The sequence below is a fragment of the Pan troglodytes genome, chromosome 13 (genome assembly GCF_028858775.2).
Source record: "Pan troglodytes isolate AG18354 chromosome 13, NHGRI_mPanTro3-v2.0_pri, whole genome shotgun sequence".
In the NCBI taxonomy this organism is placed as follows: domain Eukaryota; kingdom Metazoa; phylum Chordata; class Mammalia; order Primates; family Hominidae; genus Pan; species Pan troglodytes.
In genome coordinates, this window is record NC_072411.2 from 96,007,225 (window position 1) to 96,019,598 (window position 12,374).

Here is a 12,374-nt window from a genome sequence, read left to right on the forward strand (position 1 = left end):
AATCAATTTTAATTACAAATTTACAAGATACATCACTAAAATCATCTTTTAAAAAAGAACTTATGATTAATTTTTAAAAACTTAAAGAATTATTTGCATCATTTTAGATAACACAAAAATTACTAACCTAAGCATTGTCAAGTTATGTTTAAAATTGCTTTTTTCTCATCAATTCATGTTATTTCACTTATTTTCTTTCTGTGACATATGTTTCTCTACTATGAATATAATAAAAGAAAACATAATAACCATCTAGATAAATATTACCCCTTGAGAATTTCATAATCATCAGTCTAATCTATATAAATATATCTTAGAAGCAAAATACAAGCTGAATGTTTACATATATAGGCATTAAATACAGCAAATCACTACTTCACTCATAACTTTAATTTCTTTATAAGTGCAAAACAAGCTGTAGACATAAATTTGATTCTATATGATACTATCTTCACATATCTTCAATAAAAATCTATCCTTTTTTAGTAATGGTTTCTTTCCTCCTGTGTTATATTTATTCTGAGTATATTTACTGAATATTGTTTTATGTCTATGGATTCTCATGTTAATAATCTGGATTTGCATTTGATCTCTTTAACATTTTTATTTTTTGTAAGTCATTTTATTGCATTTGACAGAATATTTTTAAACATATTAGAAATTGAAAAATAAAATGTATCTTCACCACAGATAGATTGAGGACTGTCCTAGTGACCTCTTTAAATTTACATTTACTAACAGTCATTATACTTTTTGCACAGGCAGTTTGTTAAATCTGCAGCTTGACAATTGGCTCGGTTGTGCATTTGTATTAAAAATAAAATTGGAACCATTCAAAAGCATTTTGGTTGGATTTGTTATTTTTCATTTGTCATACATAGTTTATCTCAAGAAAGTTTTCAGAGAAATGGTACAAGAATGGGGAACATTGAGATACAACTCCAACCATGGGGAAAATTTTAAACCTTGGCCAACTGGACTACTTTGTGCTTAAATACTGTCTGCTTTATGCTGTAGTGAAAAGAATATTAGGCTGATAGCATCACTACACATACTTTTATAAAAGATTATCTTACCAAAGGAGCAACTCTGGACTCTGTTTTTAAAACCTTCTAAACTATTACTTAGGATAACTCTGACCAGCAATGGTGTTATTATAAAAAATAATCAGTAAATAAATTGTGCTAGTTTGTTTTGTATTGTTGTAGCAGAATACCTGAGGCTGGGTAATTCATAAAGAAAATAGATTTATTTAACTCACAGTTCTGCAGACTGAGAAGTACCAAAAGCATTGCACTGGCATCTGTTCAGCATCTGGTGAGAGAAAGAGCCACATTTTAGGTCAAAACATAGTGAGAAGTTCAAAGGGGAAGCCGACACGAACCTCATGAAAAGAGAAGCTCCTGGCTTTATAATAACTCACTCTCAAGAGGGAACGAATCCACTCCCTCAAGAACTAATCCAGTCTTGCCAGAGTGATAACTTGCTTACCACCGTAAGAACGGCACCAAACCAATTATTAGTAATCCACTCCCATGAACCAACACCTCCCACCAGGCCCCCTCTCGCAAGATCACCAAATTAGGATCAAATTTCAACATGAGTTTTGGTGGGGACAAACAAACCATATCCAAACCATAACAGGAATCATACTTAAGAAATGGCCAACCTTAGCATAATCAGTGGTAGCTAACTGGATATTATATGCATTTGAGGTCATGCAATATTGATTATACAAGCTAATGAGAAGATGCTGGATATAGATTTTTAAAAATGTGATATGTGAGGCTGCGTTACATGTTAAAATTTAAAGCCTAGCATAGTTAGATTTTACAAATACTGGGTGTACATTCTATTAGGGGAAGCACATTAAGAAAATCAACTGAGGCACATTATAGCAAATATATGGTGTGCCGAGTTCTGTTAAGTAAAAATTAAAAATGTGAAATCTTTGTGACATCGGAACCATGTGTATTCATATAGTTTTGTAGACCCTGCCCCAGTTCTTTTTTAGTACATGTAGATCTAGCCAAAATACTCACATTAGAGCTCAAAAACAAGTATAAGCTGATACAATTCAAGTTACATGATGTGAAATTATTGAGGAGTGACATGGTGTGACTCTGGGTCCCTACCCAATTCTCATTTTGTAGCTTACATTATTTCCATATGTTGTGGGAGGGACCCGGTGGGAGATGACTGAATCATGGGGGAGGTTCTTTCAGATGCTGTTCTCATGACAGTGAGTAAGTCTCACCAGATCTGATGGCTTTAAAAATGGGAGTTTGCCTATACAAGCTCTCTTTGCCTGCTGCCACTTACCCAGGGTGTGACTTGCTCCTCCTTACCTTCTGCCGTTACTGTGAGGCCTCCCCAGCCATGTGGAACTGTAAGTCCGATAAGCCTCTTTCTTTTGTAAATTGTCCAGTCTTGGGTATGTCTTTATCAGCAGCATGAAAACGAACTAATACGAGGAGATTATCTAAAAATAATCAGTAATTTTTGTTGAAATTTTCAAACTTTATTTCTTATTGGATAACAACATTTATGATTAGCCCCTAAAAAGCTTTACATGCTTAAAATAATACTTGTAAGGCATTCTTCCCAAAACAGTGACTGAGATCTCCATGTATTATATACTGCTCACAAATATTACAGTAATTAACATTAAAAATATGTATTAAGCTCTTAATATATGTCATAATTTCCATAGCAATCTTATGAATTATATACTATTATTATCCACTTTTGTACATAAAAAAACCCTACACATAGGTTCATTAGTAAGTACCATGCCTAAGGTCACGCAGTAAGTGGCGGAGCTAGAATCCAAACACACGGATTTTGGCTCGTATTTCTATTCATATCATTAGAAAAATAAAACCATTAAACAGTAAGTACCAAATGCAGACAATTTCTGAGGCAAATAGGATAATTGGTGAATATATCAGTATATTAGATTTAAAAAATGATGTTTTGACATAACCGGTTTGTTACACATTATTGTTAATTTATAAAATAGAAATATATATATCGCGTGCCATATTAAAGTGATTTTTCTTGTTAAAGTGAGTATGCATATTCTTGTTCATGTGATCATGAATGTTCTGTTTTGTTAATGCCAGTGGTATTTTACCATCCTGATTTTTTTTTTTAATATATAGGAAAAAATGAAGTTTTCAAGGGAACTCTGACTTCCTATTTTACAGGCACAGGGAGTGTCATTCTTTGCTTTGAGATGATTGGCTATCTCACAGTCAACTTCTGAGCATAATGCCATGTTTGCCTCTTTTTAGTTATACATTTCATCTTTGGTTTTTTGAAAATACTTATATGCCTATAAAAATGATAAGAAGCAAAACAATATCATCCCATATACTTTGGTAAGGCTACTCCAAACCTTTCCATGACCTTATAATGTTCTAATTTTGCATTGAAATTTTATGATATGTAAAAATGATAATTAAAGACACTAACAATTCAATGTTTATGTATCCCATTTTAATTTTGCTTAGTTTTGTTTTTCACATATTAATTTTACAATCCAATGTAAACCAATTTTTTTGTTGATTACCAATAACTGACAATGTTATCAAATCACACTGAATCACAGAAGTGTTGTAGCCAAGCTGAAAGCAGTTGTAATTATTTGAAATAATCTATGTGTTCACTGGTGTATGTAAAACATTTGTAAGGAAATAAATGCTGTGAACTTGTGATTATTACTAAGGCAGGGGTGTTGTATAAATTAATAAATTTCTACACTGAAGAAAAAAACTAGCTGGAAAAATACTGGCAAACCTGAATATAAAATGACACAGTCGCTTTATTAACAACATATTTTGTTAGAAAACATTCCCCCAGAGAAACGTTATTTGAAATTTACAAATAATTCATTTTGATTTAATGAAATCCATAAAAATAAATTAACAAATAAATTAATAACATTGGTCTTGGATACATAAAAGTATAATACTATACAATTTCCTTCAGTGAGAATCTTTTGCAGGAGTACCTTTTTGACACTTTATGGTAAGAAGAACTTCAAAGAGAAATATTGTGAAAACCTTTTAGTTTCGTGAAGTCTATGACATATAGTTTTCCAGACATGGCTTGCTATTCTTGATGAACTTTGACTAATTTTCTAACCATACCTCTTTGCATTTTAGTTGAGAACAGCATGGCAAAAATTATATAAATAAGAGGTCCTATATCATAAATAGCATCTTTAAAAAAATAATAGTTTTCTTAAACAAAGCAGGTCAATTTCATATCTGCACTGTTTCGACCTTTAAGAAAACTTCATCTTTCCTTCAGTTGTGGTCTTGTAATAAAAAAAGTTAAAATGTCTTAATTAAAAATATTTTATAAACCTCTTTCATTTGCTATAAGTCAGTTTGTGGCATATATTTATTACTTAAACCAAAAGCAGCAAATCTGTAGTACACTCTCATCATTGAGCAGAATAGTTATTTGTCTTTGCTTATTCAAGTTGTATTTTGCTGTACTCTACAATAATGGTAAATCATTACAGTCTTTGCAATTTAGACTTCATTTCAAAAAGGACAACTATTTCAAAATTATTCATTCATCCAGGTTGGATAGTAAGAAATATAAGAAATTAACTATCAATTCTTAACATTAAATGTGATCATCCTAATTGAAAATGTAAGCAAAATTTTAATTGAGTTACCAAACGAAAGGCAATTCACACTTAAAATTAGATGTTTACTACACAATTAAAAAACACCAGAAGGAGGTAATTGATGAAAGCAATGTGATAATAAAGTATATCTGGTATTTTTGTGGAAAATCCTCTATCTTTTTCAAATTGAAAAGTAAAGTGTCTGTATTAGACTTACTAATAGCAAGCTCTTCAAGTCCTTGTTGATTATATCATTATACTTTTTGTATAACGTTGAATAAACCCAATCAATGGACAGAGGAAAGTTTCATATCAACTCAACTACCTCATAATTTCTTTAAAAATATATGCTTATTTGTGGTTTGGGCAATACTATATAGAGTATTTAGTACAATTATAAACTCTGAAAATAACACAAAAACAATCAAATGAGAAATCTGAAAGGCAGTAAGGCAGGCCACTGTAGGACTGAAGAAAGATTAGTGTCAGAAGGTTTTTACATGCCCTTGCAAACCCGAAGAAAGAAACCCTGACATGGCACTTCCTGTCCCCAACTTAGCAACAAAAGGCGGCAATATAGGCTGATTCCTCCCCTGATTCCACCATGACACCCTCTGCAACACCAGGTGAAACAGAGGATTAATAGACTCTGCTAAACATTAACACCAGGGAAGCTCTCAGGTAGAGATATCTAGCTAGCCTGGAAAAGCTTATCCACCACGATCAAGTTGGCTTCATACCTGGGATGCAAGGCTGGTTCAACATACACAAATCAATAAACGTAATCCATTACATAAACAAAACCAATGGCAAAAACCACATGATTATCTCAATAGATGCTGAAAAGGCCTTCGACAAAATTCAACAGCCCTTCATGCTAAAAACGCTCAATAAACTAGGTGTCGATGGAATGTATCTCAAAATAATAAGAGCTATTTATGACAAACCCACAGCCAGTATCATACTGAATGGGCAAAAACTGGAAGTATTCCTTTTGAAAACCAGCACAAGACAGTGATGCACTCTCTCACCACTCCTATTGAACACAGTATTGAAATTTCTGGCCACGGAAATCAGGCAAGAGAAAGAAATAAAGGGTATTCAAATAGGAAGAGAGGAAGTCAGACTGTCTCTGTTTACAGATGACATGATTGTGTATTTAGAAAATGCCATTGTCTCAGCCCAAAATCTCCTCAAGCTAATAAGCAGCTTCAGCAAAGTCTCAGGATACAAAATCAATGTGCAAAAATCACAATCATTTCTATACATCAATAACAGACAAACAGAGAGCCAAATCACGAGTGAACTCCGATTCACTATTGCTATAAAGAGAATAAAATACCTAGGAATCCAACTTACAAGGGATGTGAAGGACCTCTTCAAGGAGAACTACAAACCACTACTCAAGGAAATAAGAGAGGACACAAACAAATGGAAAAACATTCCATGCTCATAGATAGGAAAAATTAATATCATGAAAATGGCCATACTGTCCAAAGTAATTTATAGATTCATTGCTATCCCCATCGAGCTATCACTGACTTTCTTCACAGAATTGGAAAAACCTACTTTAAACTTTATATGGAACCAAATAAGAGTCCATATAGCCAAGACAATCCTAAGCCAAAAGAACAAAGCTGGAGGCATCACGCTACCTGACTTCAAACTATACTACAAGGCTACCATAAACAAAACAGCATGGTACTGGTACCAAAACAGATATATAGACTAATGGAACAGAACGGAGGTCTCAGAAATAACACCACACATCTACAACCAACTGATCTTTGACAAACCTGACACAAGCAATCGGGAAAAGATTCCCTATATAATAAATGGTGCTGGGAAAACTGGCTAGCCATATGCAGAAAACTGAAACTGGACTCTTTCATTACACCTTATACAAAAATCAACTCAAGACGGATTAAAGACTTAAACATAAGATGTAAAACCATAAAAATTCTATAAGAAAACCTGGGCAATACCATTCAGGACACAGGGATGGGCAAAGACTTCATGTCTAAAACACTAAAAGCAATGGAAACAAAAGCCAAAATTGGCAAATGGGATCTAATTAAACTAAAGAGCTTCTGCACAGCAAAAGAAACTATCATCAGAGTGAACAAGCAACCTACAGAATGGGAGAAAATTTTTGGAATCTATCCATCTGACAAGGGGCTAATATCCAGAATCTACAAAGAACTTAAACAAATTTACAAGAAAAAAAAATCAAAAAATGGGCAAGTATATGAAGACATACTTCTCAAAAGAAGACATTTATGCAGCCAACAAACATATGAAAAAATGCTCATCATCACTGGTCATTAGAGAAATGCAAATCAAAATCACAATGAGATACCATCTCATGCCAGTTAGAATGGCAATGATTAAAAAGTCAGGAAACAACAGATGCTGGAGAGGATGTGGAAAAATAGGAATGGTATTACACTGTTGGTGGGAGTGTAAATTAGTTCAACCATTGTGGAAGACAGTGTGGCAATTCCTCAAGAATCTAGAACTAGAACCAGTTGACCCAGCAATCTCATTATTGGGTATATACCCAAAAGATTACAAATCATTCTACTATAAAGACACATGCACACATATGTTTAGTGCAGCACTATTCACAATAGCAAAGACTTGGAACCAACCCAAATGCCCAACAATCATAGACTGGATGAAGAAAATGTGGCATATATACACCATGGAATACTATGCAGCCATAAAAAAGAATGAGTTCATGTACTTTGCAGGGACAAGGATGAAGCTGGAAACCATCATTCTCAGCAAACTATCACAAGAACAGAAAACCAAACACCACAGATTCTCATTCATAAGTGGAAGTTGAACAAGGAGAACACATGGACATGGGGAGGGGAACATCACACACAGGGGCCTGTCAGGGGGTGGCGGGCTAGGGGAGGATAGCATTAGGAGAAATACCTAATGTAGGTGAGGGGTTGATGAGTGCAGGAAACCACCATGACATGTGTATACCTATGTAACAAACCTGCACATTCTGCACGTGTACCTCAGAACTTAAAGTATAATAAACAAAATAACTTTAAAAAAAATAAAAACAAACCAAAAAAGACAAAAAGAGAAAACCGTACTCCTGCAACCAAAAAGTGAGTCGGGTAGCCTTCAAAATACAATATATGAGATCAACACATAAATATGCATATATTTCTGTATTATAGCTATTAAGAAGTACAGTAATATCCCCAATTGCTTGAAAAAATAAACATTTCAGTAGACACAACAAAATATGTACAGTATCTGTTCGCTGAAAATTACAAAGTGCTGATCAAAGGAATCAAAAACCTAAACACATGTAGAGACATATCATGTTCAAATGTTTTTTCTTCAAGAGCATCTCAGTTGTTTTGACCTTTTGTATTTACATGTAAATTTTAGAATCAGCTTGTTCAAGTTCCATTAAAAAAAATCTGTTGGAAAAAAAAAAGAATTGGAAGACTCAACAGAGGAAACATGTTACTTTTTTTCAAACTGATCTTTTTCAGATTTTAATACAATTTCTATTAAAAGCCAAGCAAGGATTGTATAGACATAAAAAAGTTTATATAATTTTTATGGCAATGCATATACCCTCCAATAGCCAAAACAATCTTGACAAAGAAAATACTGTGGGGGGAATTATCTTAAAATTATGTTAAGGCTTACTATGTAGCTACATTAATCAAGATAGTGTGGTATTGATGGAAGGACAAACTTAATCTAAGAAACGGAATGAACAACTCTAAAATAGACCTACACAAATATGATTAACAAATTTTGATAGATGGACAAAAATAATTCAGTAGAGGAAGAAGCTATTCAAGTAAATAAATAGATATCAGAACAAAGACTATTACCTGGAATAAACATGATAATTTTTTAAGGATAAAAGGATTAATTTATCAAAAGGACATAAAAATCTTAAATATGTGTGCCTTCAGTAAGAGAATTTGAAATAACTTAAAGGAAAAGATGATGGGACTGCTAGAAGAACTAGAGAAATTAATAATTATATCCAAAGATTTAAATAGACCTCTTTCAATAATTGGTAGAACAGACAGAAAATCAACAGGAACATAGTTGAATATGAAACCTACCCAAATATCTCATAGACCTTTTGTTGCAAATGTAGAAATTGACCCTTCTGGTCTTAAAGTTTGAAATTTATATTTGTTTTATCTGAGTCCTTTTCTCAGAAAACAACCAACCTTCATACCTCTCAAAAAAAGTGGCAAAGAACTAAAATTCACCAGATCACCACTTCCAGACAGTTAGATGCCAGACCCCTCATTCATTATGATTGCTTCCTTAGGCCTCCTGGGTTCCTGTTTTCTTACACATTGTTACATTTCTTCCCTGCTGATTAAAACCCCTAGTTTTAGTGGGTCAGGGAGATTGATTTGAGACTGATCTCCCATCTCCTTGGCTGCAGCACCCAATTAAAGCCTTCTTTCTTGGCAATACTCATTGTCTCAGTAACTGGCTTTCTCCGTGGTGAGCAGCAGGACCTAGACGGAACCTCTGGTGTTTCCATAGCAATTAGATTACTATTGACCAATTTAATCAAGCTGACATTCATTGAACATTCCACCTAACAACAACAGAATATATATTGTTATCAATTGCAGGTGGAACAATCATCAAGGTAGAAAATATTCTGGGTTATAAAACAAATCTCAATAAATTTGAATGATTCAGTTCTTACAAATATTTTATCTGACTCCAACTAAATTCATTAGAAACCAATAACAAAGATGTCTTTGGAAAAACCACAAATATTTGGAAATCAAATAATGAACTTTAATTAGGTACCCATGAGTAAAAGGAAAAACCTGAAGTATTTTGAACTGAATAGAAATACTACATATCAGAAGTTTTGAAATGGCATTGAAACATTACTTAGGGGGATATTATAGTCTGAGATGCCTACAAAAAAATTTAAAAAATAGTCTCAAATCAATAATATCAGCTTCTGTGTTTTAAAAAAAGGAGAAAGAAGTAGAAAACAACAGGAACAGAAAATAATTGGAAGAAATAATATAATAAACCAAGCAGAATACAGCAAAATATAAAACAAAAGTGTGTATAAAACCTGACTCTTTGGGGAAAAAAAATCAGTAAAAATGATACAATTTCAACCAGACTAACTATGAAAATGGAAGAGCAAAAGTGGCCAAGACCAGTTAAGAGCTAGGAGGTGACATTACTAAAAACTCTACATATATTAAAAGAATAATAAGATAAAATTATGAACAACTGTATGCCTAAAAGTTGGACAACTTAGGTTAAATAGATAAATGCTGTACTTTGAAAGATACAACCTATTAAAATTTACATAAGATGATATAAATAACCTGAATGGTCATATAGTAAATTTATTTAAAACCTTCCAACAAAGGTATCTTCTGCCCCAGATTGCTTCAGTGGTAAAATCTACCAAATTTTTCAAGAAGCAATAATAGTAGTTATACCAAAAAAAGATTGAGAAAGTTGAAAATGAATTAATTCTACCCCACTCCTTTTAAGAAGCAGGTTTTACCCTAATAGTAAAACCAGAAAATTTATTATAATAAAAGAATATTTCACAAGTCATAAACATAGTGTAAAATTTATTTAAAAATTAGCATTTTTGAGTTTAATAATATATAAAAAGGATAAAATATTTTGATGAAGCCTTTCTAGGGATAAAGGGATCATTTAGCATATGAAAATCCATCAATGGAATTTACCATATTAATATTTTTAATTATATTATCATCTACATATATTCAGAAAAAGCATCAACAGAATCATACATCGATTCCACATAAAAATCTTCACAAAATAGAAATTGATTTATTTAACCTCATACAGACATCTTCAGAAATTATCAGGCTTAATAATGAAAGAATGAATGTGTTCCTCCTAAGATTAAGAACAAGGTAAGAATTCTTTTCTCATCACTTCTATTCAACATTCCCATGGAAGTTATGGCATCCCTGTGGGCTTTGCTCCTATATATTTTTTTCATGTTTTAGAAGAGTATGGCCAGATAAACTTCATAAGGACATCTCTTTTGCTTAACAGGTTGTATTCATTTTACGTCCAGTACCAAAATTTTTTCTGACATCTAGAAAGTGGCAAATAAATATCAGTCAAATGGCTGAACAAATAGACACATGAATGAAAGAATGAATGAATGAATGAATGAACCAATCAATAGGGATCATGCTTCTGTGGTTAAGTCACTAGTCTTGCCATGAACCTTATACCTTTGATGAATATCATGAAGTCTTTTGTCTATAGGAAAGGAAAATAAAATTATGGGTAGATATTTTCCTTTCTTTCAAATACTTATGTGATATTTATATTATTTATGGTAAATGATTGCTGGCTTAATTTATTAAAAAAACAAAAATTTAAATGAATTGTGTATAACATTTACACTAAAATGTAAACTACTTTAAATATATTGTGTCAGCTAATATTATTTGATAAAATTAATAGTCTATTTTTAGACTAAAATATTAAATTATTATGAAATCACTTCACTCGAGCCCAAAGTGTCATGCAAAGTAAAATGAAAAATCTGCCTTACTTCTGTTACCCAAGTTTAATGCCTAGAAGGAAACAGGCATGGCAGATGGCAATGCAGGGCCCTGGTGATGTTTGGTTGCCACTGAGACTGACTGTGCAAATTCAGAGTCAGAGAGAGACACACTCCTGCCAATCTTCAGTTTAGTTGATCCTCACATATTAACTGTCTTTCTCTTTCCCTGGAACAAAAGTACAACAAAATATTTTAATAATAATTAAAAAATCTAAGTAAATGAATGTTGAATATAGTGTTTGTAATACTTACTGACTTAGTTACGCCTTACCTGTTGTTGTTGACGTTTGAGAAGAAAATCATTCTTGTTAGTCCAGACTATTTATAAGTGATCTTTTATTTTCCAAAATAAAGAAATGATCCGCCTTCTCGTGATTATATTCAAAATGCCTTATTCTCTGGATTAGGAGCTTTTCATTGCAAAATAGGGGGTCTAATAGTGAAAACAGGTCAATTAAATTGTAGTGAAATTATACTCCCAGACATATTTTCACAGCTTCTTATTATTTTAAGTAAAGAAGCTTCTATGTGCTACTTGTAGGACCCAAAAGTTTAGCTTATTTTCAATCATTTTTTAGTTGTCATAGAAGCAAATGGTACAGAAGCAAAGTCAAAATAACGAGTTTAACAACTCTCGCTTGTTGTATCTAAGCTGTTCTATTTAATTATGGAAAACATAAGCTGTTTAAAAAATACAAAGAAATCTTTGCTAGCTTTCAGAATATAGACTTTTGATTATATTTCTAGAGTCTAAAATGTGTTTTTGTTGCATATAGGTAATGCATATTCCAATTGAATACTGCTTTTTAAAATTAGTTATTATCATTGCCTTTTAACTAATGAATACAAAGCTTTTGAGGTCAAATTTTTTTTAGAACTTATTTATTCATTTATAAAAACAGGCTTTAATCTATTTTAGGTTATTACCCCCAAATGTTAGGGTAGTTCCCTCAAATGGTTCTTTGAGAATTTAGAAACTGTATTAATGATTATTGTCTACCTATACTTTTTCTAATAAAAGAGATTTGGCAATGATATCCAAAATATCTCTTTTTATTTGAATTAAATGTCCTTTAAGTAAGTTTTATTTTAAATCGCAAGAGTGTAGCAAGTAAAAGTGAA

General features: G+C 32.3%; 1 long non-coding RNA gene across 1 annotated transcript in view; it reads right to left on the reverse strand.

The window, feature by feature from the left end:
* LOC107973727 (uncharacterized) overlaps nt 1-9,186 on the reverse strand; it is a 31,673-nt gene extending 22,487 nt beyond the window's left edge. The window contains exons 1-3 of the long non-coding RNA XR_001716120.4: nt 8,761-9,186; nt 2,349-2,482; nt 1,262-1,314 (exon numbers count right to left, since the gene is read on the reverse strand). This is a non-coding gene — a long non-coding RNA (uncharacterized LOC107973727). The remainder of the gene's footprint in view (nt 1-1,261; nt 1,315-2,348; nt 2,483-8,760) is intronic.
* Between the last annotated feature and the right edge of the window lie 3,188 nt (nt 9,187-12,374).